The 13,804-nt window shown below is 35.6% G+C and overlaps 1 protein-coding gene across 1 annotated transcript in view; it reads right to left on the minus strand.

The window, feature by feature from the left end:
* The window catches only part of XRCC4 (X-ray repair cross complementing 4), a 393,632-nt gene that overhangs the window by 168,975 nt on the left and 210,853 nt on the right, over positions 1-13,804 (minus strand). The window lies entirely within an intron of this gene.

Raw genomic sequence — 13,804 nt, forward strand, 5'->3', positions numbered from 1 at the left:
TGCTCCTTGGATCACTGCAGCACCCACCAGGGGGCGGTGGCGCCCACTTTGGGAAGCACTGCTTTAATGATTAATGATTTAGATCTTTTTTTCTGTGACTATAGCTTTGATTTCTTATTCCAAAAACTGTCTTTTCATATCTTTTCATATCTCTTGACCATTTATCACTTGGGGAATGGCTCATGTTCTTAAAAATTTGATAAAGTTCTCTATATATTTTATGAGACCTCTCTCAAAGAAACTGTCTATAACCCCCCCTCCCCATTTTCTGTTTTCCTTCTAATCTTGGCTACATAGTTCATTTGTATAAAACCTTTTAATTTAATGTAATCAAAATTATCCACTTTATATCCAACAATATTTTCTATCTCTTATTTACTCAAAAATTCTTCTCCTATCCATAAAACTCATAGATAATATTCCTTGTTCTTCTAATTTGCTCACATCACCCTTTATGTCTAGTCATGTATTTATTTTTATCTTATCTGGGTAAGTGGTATATTCATCCATACCTAGTTTCTGTCACATTCCTTTCTAGTTTCCCTAACAATTTTTTAACAAATAATGTATTCTTATCTTAAAACATTACTTTTATCAAACACAAGAGTATTCTAATCTTTTCTTACTGTTTATTGTATGTCTATTCTGTTCCACTGATCTACTTTTCTATTTCTTAGCCAATAACAGGTAGTTTTGATAATTACTATTTTATAATTCAAAATAATTAAATTTTTATGTTATCTATTATTCTTCTAATTTGAACTGTTTTAGGAAAAAGACATAGGGAAAATTCACATTACAATTATTCTCTAGTTCTCATTGTTAATGGTATAATTCACAACAGAAGTGTCAAACAGATGGCCCAAATGATGCTGGCACATTCCCAAATGCATTTTGAACCACAATAAAATGTAATTGGAAAACATTTAACAAAATACATAAAAATACAACAGAACATTGATAATGTATGGTTTTCAAAGTCAAAATGCATTCTACGTTGCATAATTTCTAACCACAGGTATACAAATGATAAACAAAATCTCCAAACCATAAAGAAATAGGTTTATTCAGAGAGGGCTGGTCTCCTAATAAAGCTGGACTTCTGGTCAAGACCAAAAGACCCTGAGCACTGTGAGAGACTTTCTTATATGCTCCAAAGAATATCACAATTTATATATCAAGTTAAAAATAATCCAAGACAGTGATAAAAATAGAGATGCTAATCCCTATTTACCAGATAAACTCTAAGAGGCTAAGTGACCAGTTACACATCTAAAAATATCTGAGGCTAGACAGGAACACAGGTATTTTAACTATAACTTTCTTTTGTGCCATGAAAGCCTTCTGGCTATTTATACTGTTCTTCGTTGAGATTTGGCATTTTCAGGAAATTCATCTCATAAATAAAATAAAATTTAAAAAATCATCCTACAAGTAAAAAGAGGGGAAAATGGGGGAGGGGAATATGCAAATGTTGGCATAATGGAAAATATCTCTTTATTCAAAATGAACATTGTATTTGAATTTTAAGAGATTTGTAGAATTTAGGATTTTAAGTGAATGAAGAAAATATAACTTTATATTTATTCAGTGTGTTAAATTGGAAAAAACACAGAACTATTAAAGAGTCAGAAAAACCACATCTTTAATTAGGAGAGGAGTTCTGCACAATTTCTTAGCCTCCACACAGAGTCACCAGCTCAAAATCCACACAGAGCCCCAGGGTTGTGGCTGCTCTGGCTACCAACCCCTGGGAGAAATCACCACACTAGATGACAACTCAGAAGAAAAATAGAATTTGAGGGACTTATCTATCTCTTGGAGAACTGCAGATGGAAGAGTCTGGTTGATTGGCTTTATAATGGTTACAAAGACTTGAGGAGTCCCAGACAGGATTATCAGGGAGAAACTGATACTTTACAATGGACACAAATGGGAAAGATTCAGCCAAGGGCTGGGCTACCTTAGAAAGGACTTTGACACAAAGGGAGAAACTACCAGGACAAAAAAGGGTACTTAACACCTGATTGTTTGCTAGCTCCACTTAAAATACTTTAAGGTTTATTGTTAGTCTGAAACTTCAGAAGTTAGGACTTCTCTCTGGGAGAAATTTTCATGAAGCAAGGTCAAGGTGAGTTCTTCAGACCTCACACTGCTACCAACTTGGGGTTCTCTTAGATTCCATGTTGATACATGGGACAAGCTAAAGAAAATATTAACAATGTGAAAGGTAGGAGTCTGAAATTTTTTTTAATATGGATTTTCCATATACATCATTATGAGATTTTCAAATCCAGTTACCTTAAAGAATTTTTTTTGGAAATCATTTCAGATGAGTTATTTCTTGTTTATTTCATATGAAATTTTGTAAATCATATGATTTAGCATTTGAGGGAGCTAGACTTGGTGGTTAGGGTCAGGCAGACCCCAGGGCTGTATGAATTTGAGATGTCTGGGAATGCTGAGGGCCATATTATGATCAGAAGGTTTTGGGGAGACTGGTAGGGACTCAGCTACTTCTGGAAAGGGTATTGAATTATTGTTGGCAAGTCTTAGGTGATTATAACCAAGAGATTCCCCAGAAGAGTTTACAGTTAACAAGTTTTAGGGACTTCATGGAGAGAATTCATTCAAATGTGGTCATACTGACATGTGGCTCAAGAGACAGACCCAAATTGGGTGGTGACCAGGAAAGGTCATAGTCTGAGATTATCACCAGAAAAGACCTGGGTAGAGTGGCTAGAACATCTTAGTTGTGACCAACAAACTCTGAGAAATGTTCTAGATATGGCAGGTGAGTTTCAGATGGGGCCATGATTGGAAGGAAACAGTTCATGAATCCTATGAAAGAATGAAAGCTCCATAAGGATAAGGACTTACAAATTTTCCCTTTATACTCCTAGTTCCTAGCACAGTACCTTACATTAATTAAATAAATGTTTGTTGCATGGTGTTAGACAAATAAACATCAATTTTATGAATTTGTATATCAAGCAAAATACAGAAAAGGAAGGTTATCACAAGTGAGGAACATTAATGTTGGATGATTGTTTATTAGCAATATCTATATGAATCCTTTCATTCTCTCAAAATCTTACCTCTGAGGGTCAAGGACTTTCTCAAGGGCTTAACTTAGTAAGGTAATCACTTCCAGGCCCCAAGGCATTTAACTGGGCAAGGACCCCATCTTTTGTTAACACAGGGTGGAAGCCTCTACTCTTTATTTAGAAGCAAGAATCCCTTTTGACCTTGGAAGATATTTCATCTAGACTTGGGGTTACTTGATCTACAACTGAGGAAACAGTCTCTAAAAACCTGATTGAGACCACTTAAATTTCTCTAGGGAAAAATTTCTAGAGGAAGCTGGGTTTCACAAACTAGCTGACATTCTACTTCTTAAAATACTAGAGAAGGGTTAGTCAGTACATTTCCCAAGTGAAACTGTAAGGATCCATTCACCTGAGTAGGAGCCCTTCCTCTCCTTATAATGAAGTAATGGGGGAGGAATTGAGATCTCTACGTCTGCTCCTCATTAAAATATTCACCAATCAGGACTTCCAGGGGAGGTCCAAATGATATACTGTCAGGCCAATCAGAAAGAAGATACACTGTTGAAGCCTGTCAGTTTCCTGCTGGGGACTTTCCAGGCAGAGCTATAGGTAACTGACCCAATCATTTCTAATGGATTCCATGCCCCCATTAATAAAGGATGTTATCCTCAGAGAAATGGTCTCATTTTATTTATTGGTTAAAATCTGGAGGCTATACAAGAAAGGTAAGGAATTGAAGCTCAAAGAAAGGGCATGAGCATAGGAAGTTTCTGCTTGAATCTAGGAAGAGTTATTAATTAACCTCTTCATACATGTCTTTATACTTTGGGTATAAAGCATCATATCAGTGCAAAATTCTTACAGTGTTTCAAGAATTATATTGCTTTAGGTATAATAGATATTATAGATTGAATAGCAATAGAGAAGAGACTTGTGATTTCACTGGTATAAAGAACTCCAAAGTGAGGAAACTCCCTCTCGGAATGCAAGTGAGAACTTATATTCTCAGAGTTGCCTGGGGCACTGAGAAATTAAGTGGTTGCTCAGGGTTACACAGTCATATGTCAGAAGTGGGACTGGAACCCAGGTCTATCTGTCGTGGAGGACTTCTCTTGTAGAAACCCCAAAGTTAGGACACTGAAACTAAGCAACCACAAGCAAACACAAGCTAGGGACTCCCAGATCAGGATGGCTCCGAGAAACCTAAAGTTACTAACAGGTCAGGATGTCTTAGAGAAATCCAAGGTCACTAACTATAGGGTGTTATTAGGCTCCCAAATGTAGCATAAAGACCCTACATGCTTGGGGAGACAGCCAAAAACCATTAACTACAAAGGCTACTTCAAGAACTATAGGGTGCCCCTAAGTCTGTCAACATCTGCCACCTTACCCACCATCCCTTGACCCTCCCCCCCTTAACCACCAGCCTGGACCTTACCTGCCACCTTACCCGCCATCTCTTGACCCCCCCCTTAACCACCAGCCCGGAATCCCAAACGTATATAATCTTTGCTTTGAATATACATCACTGGAACTCCTTTGCTGAGCTCCCCTAACACGCACTAGAAATAAAGACTTCCCTTTGCTTGGATTGCATTGTCTCCATGTGCTCCTTGGGTGGCAATCCATTCGGACCCTAACATGTGGGGGCTCATCCGGTACTGGATTCAACCCACTAAGGACTACCAGGACAAGGGAAGTTCTCTCCCAGATTTCGTGACAACTTCCAGAGGTGAGCTGTGTGTCTGTGCAGTATGACTGGTTGTATGATTGTGTATGGGAGGAAGTCGGACTCTGGCTGGACATATGGCTTAAGAGGACATCCTAAGCCAAGCCCCCAGGCAAAAGTCCGATTCATCACCTGTTTCTGAATCTGGACCAGCTAGACATTTCCTGTCTTCCGCGAGGAAGTAGATCAGGAGCGCCAGGAAGCAAATCAGTTTAGGACAGGTGAGAAGGAAGTTGTCTGAAAGCTTGGAGACAAAGATAGGGAGCTTCGATATGGAACTTCAGGGGGTTGGAGGCCTTCTGTCCCCCAGGAAATAATTAGGGGGAGTCCAGAGTTTGAGTCTCTGGCGGAACTAGATTCCAGGGAGTCCAGGGTTTGAGTTCCTGGCAGAACCCCAGGAAGCCCGTAGTGGATGCACTACAGGTGTGGGGAAAGTAAAGAGCACTGGATCCTTTTGAGAGGACTCCAGGGAAAGGGGGGTGGAGCCCTGAGCAACCTCTCACCCTGACTCAAATTCTGTGTGAATCCACAAAAAGGAGGACACCAGGAAAAGCGTACAGAGTCACTTCATAGAAAAGTAAAGAAGCAAAAGTGTATTTATTTTAGGATACCTATTGAGGCAGGAAGAAAGGTAATTAAGAAACAAAATTCATCATATGTCAACTAGCTCCTTTTTAAGAGTTAACCCTTTTCTGACTCATTCTTTTTTCACAGAATTTTTTAGTCATGGGGATATGAATTGTAGCAATTGATCTTTTGCCAGGATGAAAAGAAGAATCTAGCTTATATAATTTATGTTTTATATTTGTCAGAGTGTGTGCCCAGGAAATGTGTCCTTGATTAGTCTGTGTGTTATATGTTGCTTGTCTGTGACCACAATGGGAGGGTTACAGGTTGGGGAAAATAAATCTCTCTCTCTTCTTCATTCATTCCGGAGGAATGGGGAAGACAGACAGAGGCATTAGAGAAATTCAGAAAATAACATCATAATTTCTGAATGTCATAAACTCTAAGATAATTCAGTTGGTTAAAAGAAATCTTATTCTCTGCTCTTATTAAGGCAAGAGTTAAACAAACTAATCTGTCAAACATTTCTCCTTCCATTTCTCACTGGCCATGAGAAAGGGAACATAGAAATCAAAAGACAGAAAAAGGGACAAATTTGATGCCATCACCAGATTCTATCAACAGGTTAAGTACTGAGACATATATCTAATGAAAATTACAAAAGATTCTAAAATGTAATCTAAGAAGAACTTATTCAGACAGAAAGCAATGATTCTGAGTTGTTTACAGAAGTATAGAAGTGCAGCTTAACTTTCCTAGCTAGCCAAAAAACAAAAACAAAAAACAAACAAAAAAAACCCCATCAGTCTTGCTCAGTGTTTAACCAAGAGTGAAAAAGATTCTTTAAACAACCATGAATTCAACCTAACATTAATCACACTGATATTAGTGAAAATTTAATTTAAAGATTATTAGAACAATGCAATTGGCTTACATTTCAAAATTAGACCCCTTTAGACAGAGACTGGTCCATGAGAAAATTGTATGTTGAGAGTGAATCATCCATGCCCCCCCCCCCGGTTCAGCAGGAAGTAGCTAAGAAAAGCTAAAAACATTGCCCATTTTCCCCCAAACTCATGGACCTTTCTCTACCCATTAGAGTATATATTTGCTAAGGAATTGAATAGGTACTGATAGTATAGTGTAAATTCATTGACTACTAAAAAAATGGAATTTCTGTTAAATTTAAGAATGCACAAAACTTTTATTGAAAAGCTATCTATTAGGATTTGCAGTGTGTGAAATACAGATTTGAATGATCAGACTTACCAAAAATGCTTATTGGACTGAATTTAGGGTAAACATATGAGCATGTAAAATTGTTACTCTAAGATCTGTACCATCATATTAAGCAATAGGCAAAAATATAAGTAACATTAGGGTTTCAAATTTTGGTAATACAAAAATAACATATACATTAAGAATCTAGTATATTGTGAATATAAAAATCTGGAAAGCATTGTAATTTATTAGGATATAAAAATTATTTTAAAAGCATGGGCAATGTATGAGAAGAAATTCATGATCTAAGGAAAAACATGCAATTTGTTTAGAAAAAATAGTATTCTGGGTGAGAACAAACATGTAGAATAGCCTCATGTGAACAGCCTCAGAGGTACAGTGACCAATCAAGTGTGACTTGCCAGCTTAGCTCTGTAAAGTGAAAAAATGAACAAGATGCTAATAGCAACTTTATAACATCTATAATGATTGTGCAAAAATTCATGTTTCCCTAATTCACCACAATTGGAGTATAAATTTAAAACAAAAAGTGGAAACTGCAGATATTAGAGAGAATAAAATACAGTTAAAACAAAGAAAATATGGTTCAGAAATTCAGAAAAAGAAAATAACATCTATTGTAACAACTTAAAATTAAGCCTTAAGACAAAAGGGAGATTTTACTCCACAATTAGAAGCATTTTTCACTTAAGAATTGATTTTAAGGGTTGAGGATTGCTAATGATTTTTGATATGGTACAATGCAATTTATTGTGGTAACAAAAAAAAGTTGTAATGTTATTGAGAACTTATTCTAGAATTTAAACTTGGGATGTTTCAAATGAGATGTTCTTTTAATGTATGTGCTGTCAGAACTAGCAACAAGTAATCATGATATACAAGAAGTTTTTAAAGTGGTTAATTTAGGCATGGGTTTTAATAATACAGGTATTAAGAATTTGGTATTTCTTAAAAGATGGAGTTTCTAATGGATAAAGAAATAATAAGTGTGAATTCTAGTGCAAAATAGACACAAAAAATGGTAAATCAGAATAATATTGATGGTATTTGATCAGCTATGTAGCAATGTTTTGAAGTAAAAGGAAACTAAACTGGAGGTTCTATTATATTCTGTTTTAAAGTGAGGTTTGAAAGGAATAAGAGTAAATGCTTTGAAATTCAGTTTGTTCACATACCGAAGTATTGCTAAAGGACTTAAAGTTATTTGTAAGTTGTAGAGTTCAAACTAAAATCTGTTTCAGGAGATAATACAGCCCTGATTTATATTTACTATAGAGCTGCTCAATCCAGCACTCCTGTTCCTTAATTCAAGTTTCGTGAGTAAAGTGAAAGATTTTAATTATTGCCAAAATATGTAAGAATAACTGAGTGATAAGCCTTGTAGGGATGTGAAAGGCTTGTTTGCGGGAATGGAAAATTGTTTCTAAACTGCTGCTTAGCAGATTTCTCTAAGCTGTAATGGGTAAGACTTGTCTTTTAAGGAAGGAGAAGGCTTCTGGGATCTAATGGTGATACAGAGAATGTTCTCTGATTGTTAGAGAGGCAATTCTAGGGCTCAACCTGGACTGGACCTCTTCTGACCATCTAAAATACTAATATTCAAGTGGCACAGAGATGGCATAAGCCAGTGACAGCTTTGGCCTGTGCATGAAGCCCCATCACTACATGTCCCTTGGGACGTGAGGAAATGGTTTCCCTGTCTACCTTTTTTGTGACAAGTCCCATAATCAGCACATGAGGCAAATTATAAAATTAAAAGTTTTCATTTCCCCAAACAACCTATTAGGTTGGTAATTGAGAATTATCAAATTGTTAAGGAACATGCTTTGAGAAGTAAGGTGAAGTTAAGTAATAGATGACTTATAGCTTGCAGCCTTAATTTACCACAATTGAAGTTTGGATCTTGAGCTTGGAAATATAACCCAAAACTTTCTGGATTTCCTCCAGAATCTAGGATAAAGAAATTTATCTGTAAAATATTGTTATTAATGTGAGCTTTGCAAAAGGGTATTCTGTAACAGAAACATCACTTGTCAACTCTATAAACAACTTAGGAATCAAACTTCCTAAAAGGATCAATTCCTATCCGAGGATGATTTCTGGAGATGAAGTCTGTTGGCTAAGATACCCAAATGTTAAGGTTTAATATCAGTTTCTATTGTACTAAATTTTCTCTCTTTATATCTGGTGTTCTAGTTTTTGCCCCAGTCCTAGATTCTATGCTCCCCCTTGTGACCTGTGTTGGCCAGTCCAGGGAAACAGTCAAGTCTCCAAGCCTTCAAGACCCTAACGCTCTTACTATGCCACATTACCCCTCAGGTGCTATAAAAATATGTATTTTTTTCAGGCAAAAAGTTCCCACCAGGATCATTTTTTAAAAGTACTGAAATAATTGAAGAACTCCTAATTCACAGCTTGTAAATTAAATATATGCTGATTGGAAATGCACTGTGTGGAAATAGAAGGAAGAATTCAAATTTTATTACATTTTCTGACAAAATATATTTTTGAGATGTTTCACATAGGAAATAATTCATCTAATTTGAATGTGATAACAGATGGCTAAACAGAATTTTCATTTAGATTACTTCAACAATTCTTAAAGGAAAACATCACATGTACTAATCAGTTATCTAGAGAACTTTAATCTATTTAAATTAACTATTGAAACACCAAATTAAAATAAAGCTTTTGTATAAATGAAAACAACAAATTGTTTCAGAATTACATATAATTAAGACTTAGCATTTAACATTAGATAAAACTTATATATATATACACCTACATATAAAACATTTTAAATTCAAGGAATATAAAGATGAAATCAGTGAGTCTCTACAAGAAAGGAATGCATAATCTAATTTCTTTCTAGGTCTATCAGCTGACCTAAAAGCAAGATACAAACTTCTTTTAGGATGGTTTTTATTTTGTTTTCAATGAAGTTGACTAATAACCTGGACAACAAGAACAGAGTAGGTGAATTACATGGAGTTATCAGACTAATAGATCCTCAAACAGTCTATCCACTGAGCAACTTGCCTTTTTTTTTTTTTAATTTTCCTTAACCATTTCCTTCTAATGCTAATACTTTTTTCACTATTAACATGGAGCTACTTTGTCTTCAATGAAATCACTCCATCATCTTTAGGCAGAGCATGAAATGATTATATCCTACCTCTCTCTCAGAGAGTTGTGTCTAAAGTGCATGTTTAGATTTAAAAATGCATACATTACTAATATCACTGTTGTCATTTTTCATTTTCTCTTATCATTCTTCTCCATTCAACCTTTTCCTTCCACTCACTTTCCATCATCACCTAATATACTTTAATAGCTTCAAATATCATTCCTATAAACATAATTATTAGTTCTATATTTCTGATTCTGGGCTCTAGTCCTATACCATAAAATCCTCCAGGATAATTCCAATTGGCCTTCTACTAGCAACTTATTCAATGAGTCCAAAAAGTATATAATATCATTTTCTCCCTTAAGTTAGCCCTTCTTCCCCCCAGTTTCCTTGTTTGTATTTATGGTACTATCATCCTAATTATCACATAGGCTAAAAACCTTTTGTGTCATCTGTAATTTTCCCTTTTTTCTTCACATCTTAATAGTTACTACATTCTGGGGAAGGTTGGTAGCACAGTGGATAGAGTTCCAGGACTGTAGTTGAGAGGACACAGTCATTTAATCTCCAGTTGCTGGCCCTTACCACTCTTTTTTTAAAATTTAGAATAATTTTTTCCATGGTTAGATGATTCATGATCTTTTCCCAACCCCCAACTCTTTCCTCTCCCTTCCTAAATTTGACAAGCAGTTCCACTGGTTATACATGTATCATTGTTCAAAACTTATTTCCGTGTTATTCATGTCTGCAGTAGCGTGATCCTTTAACATCAAAACCCCAATCATATCACTATTGCATTATGTGATCAATTACATATTTTTCTTCTGCATTTCTGTTTCCACAGTTCTTTCTCTGGATGCGGATAGTGATCTTTCTCACAAGTTCCTCTAAATTGTCTGGGTCATTGCATTGCTGTTAGTAGGAAAGTCCTTTACATTCAATTGTGATCTTTACCACTTTTTTTTTTTTTTTAAACCCTTACCTTCCATCTTGGAGTCAATCCTGTGTATTGGTTCCAAGGCAGAAGAGTGGTAAGGGTAGGCAATGGGGGTCAAGTGACTTGCCCAGGGTCGACTTTTACCACTCTTAAGAAAGAAGGTGTTTTTTTTTTCCTGACTGGATGTTTTCTTTGTTCTATTATATTATGTCTTATATTACTTATGAATATATTCCATCTCCTTTATTATACTGGATGTTCCTTGAGCACAGAACTGCATTTTAAAATTTCTATATTCCATTGCACATTAGAGTGCTATGCACATATGTTATTTAATAAATATGTCAAATCTGCCAATTTTGCCTCTATGTATTTTCTTATATATGTTCTCTACCTCGAATCACATTGCCATCATTCTAGTTCAGACAATCTTCACCTCCTTCCTGGAATGTCATTGCCCCTAAATTTCTTTACAGTTTTCAGAATTTCCTTTTTCTAATTCATCCTTTGCTAAGTAGCCAAAATACCCTCCCGAATGTACAAGTTAGACCACATAACAACTCTGTTTCAAAAACATTCAGCCATTCTTTATTCCTCAGGAAAAAAAACCAAAAAACTCTTCAGTGTGGCATTCACAATATTCTATAAGCTGCACACAAATGAATTTTCTTTTTATCACAACAGATGTTATTAATACCTTCCACACTTCTCTATTTTCATCATATAAAATAATTTTATAGTTTTATTTCATAATCAATTTTAACATGTCTTATATTGCAATCAAACTGGGCTGCTAGTTGCTTCTCAGTATAATCTTGACCATACATCCTTATCCTCAGACACTCAACAGGCTATCAGCTCCATGCCTGTAATATACTTTATATCCTGTGACAATTAGATTAAGGCTACACTGTCCATCTTTGGATTTAATCACCAAAGGTGAGAACATCTCCAGTTTTGGGAGATCTGTAACCCATGTGTGCTAGAGTGGGTAACGAATCAGAATTGATTGACTGCCCCATAGGCAGTCCTAAGAGAAGTGTCTATTATGATTGGACACACAAACTAGGAGGGAGGCACAGGAAGTGACGCATAAGTGACCCCTTTAAAAGGAGAAGGTCTTCTGCTGGAGAGAGGTCTTCTGGAGAAGAAGGCTGCTAGTGAAGGTCTTCTGCTGGGGTCTTCTAGCTTTCCTGGTCTGTGGAGGAGAGCTGGATGGGATGCTGAGACCTTGGTGAGACCACTCTTAATATCTTCTTGCAATTCCACATGGTGAGTTTAAAGACTGAATTTTACTGAACTTCTCTTAAGAAACTTCCCTTTAATAGAGACTCTATGAATGAAGCTTTTTTCATTCACCTCCGGGCCTCTGACCCTCTGACTCTTGGCTGAGGGTTAATTACATTTACCTGTATTAATTAGAGGATCATAGTAATTTACCTACTGTGTTAGATTCTTATTTCATTATTTCCTCTCTCTCTTCTCAATCATAAATAAACTTCCATAAAGTTAATTCTGACTTGAGATTATTCTTAATTTGAGGACTGATAATTGTTCAATCCTCTGGTGACCACCTTTTAATATTTTTGACCAAAACCCCTTTTCCCCCCTTATAATCCTCAATGACATATTCGAAAATCCTTTTACTTCAAAAGCTTAGCTACCATCCCCTCCATGAAGCCTTCTATAATCCTGCCAACTGAAGATGATCCTTTCTTATTGGAGTGACTTTCTTTTCTTTCTGAATGTCTCCTTTGCTCCTATTATATTATGCCTTATGTTACTTATGAACTTGTTCTCCCTCCCTTATTATATTGGATGCTCCTTGTAAGCAGAACTGTTTTTAATTTTTTTTTTACTTCTATATCGCAGTGAACATCATAGTGCTTTGCACATATAGGCTATTTAATAAATACTTGTTGCATGAAACTGAATTGCCATACTTGAAAGGTAATTTACTTAAACTTAAAAAACACTAATTGTACAACTATTAAGTGGACTCAGATTGTAGTCCACTGAAATCTTACAAGATAATAAGATAGCAGTCTCAGCTCTAATGATATTTATGATATTTAAAATTAATTATATTCATAATATCAGTGACTTTATAGTATATTCCTTCAGCCAGATTGGGACAGGGATGGCCAGAACCTTAGAAATAGCAAAACGGTTTTGAAACAATCATGGAAAATTGGATAGTCATAAAGATATCTGTATAAACATAAATGAAATTCACTATTGAAAAGTCAGGGTTATAGATGTAGTCAGGGGAAACAAAATAAACAAAATGTTAAGCAGCATTTTGGAAACTACGATACATAAAATGCTCATATTATAGTGAATAATGAGATCACTACTACCCAGTACTACGTCATTTATTTTGAACAAAAGAAATCAAATGCTGAGACACAGAGAAAAGTATAAGATATGTGGTGACATAATAATTTTGTCTGATCAAATTTCATAAAATGAACTGGAGACTTAAAAGCTTAAAAGTTTGAGGAGAGTTCAGTGACGATATAAAAAAGGTAGAATAAACTGGAGTAATAAACACTTAACCCTATGAAAAGGTCTCTCACAAAAGAGGACTAGCTGATCCATACTTTGAGGACAGATGAAGAAATGTACAGTAAATAAAGCATGTAGTATTCAGATTGAAAAGAAAGAAGGAAGAATTTTCTGACAGTGACAGATGTGAAACAATGGAATGAGTTACCAAAGAATGTAGAAGACATCTCTTGAGGTCTTTAAAAGTAGAACTGAATCTGTCTCCACATAATGGAATCCTGCTTACAAATAGAACTATATGAGTTTTCAAGGTCTCCTTTTCTAGTTATAATTTAATGGGTATCAACCTCATTCAATTTGTAGAAAACTGTTACAACTAAAGGCATTATCACAAAATATCCTATGTAGTTTTACTATGTTGTCTATATTCAAAGAAAATCTTTCAGAAAAGGAAAAAAGTGAAACCCAGTACTTGAAATTATCAGGAAAAACCAAAGGAGTAAAACTAATGATAATTTAAAAGGCAATATAAATGCCATCAGGCAGCTAGGTGGTAGAGCGGATAGAGAGCCAGGCCTAGAGTCGGAAAGACTCATCTTCGTGAGCTCAAATCTGGCCTTCAGATACTTACTAGCTATGTG

The sequence above is a fragment of the Gracilinanus agilis genome, chromosome 1 (genome assembly GCF_016433145.1).
Source record: "Gracilinanus agilis isolate LMUSP501 chromosome 1, AgileGrace, whole genome shotgun sequence".
NCBI lineage: Eukaryota > Metazoa > Chordata > Mammalia > Didelphimorphia > Didelphidae > Gracilinanus > Gracilinanus agilis.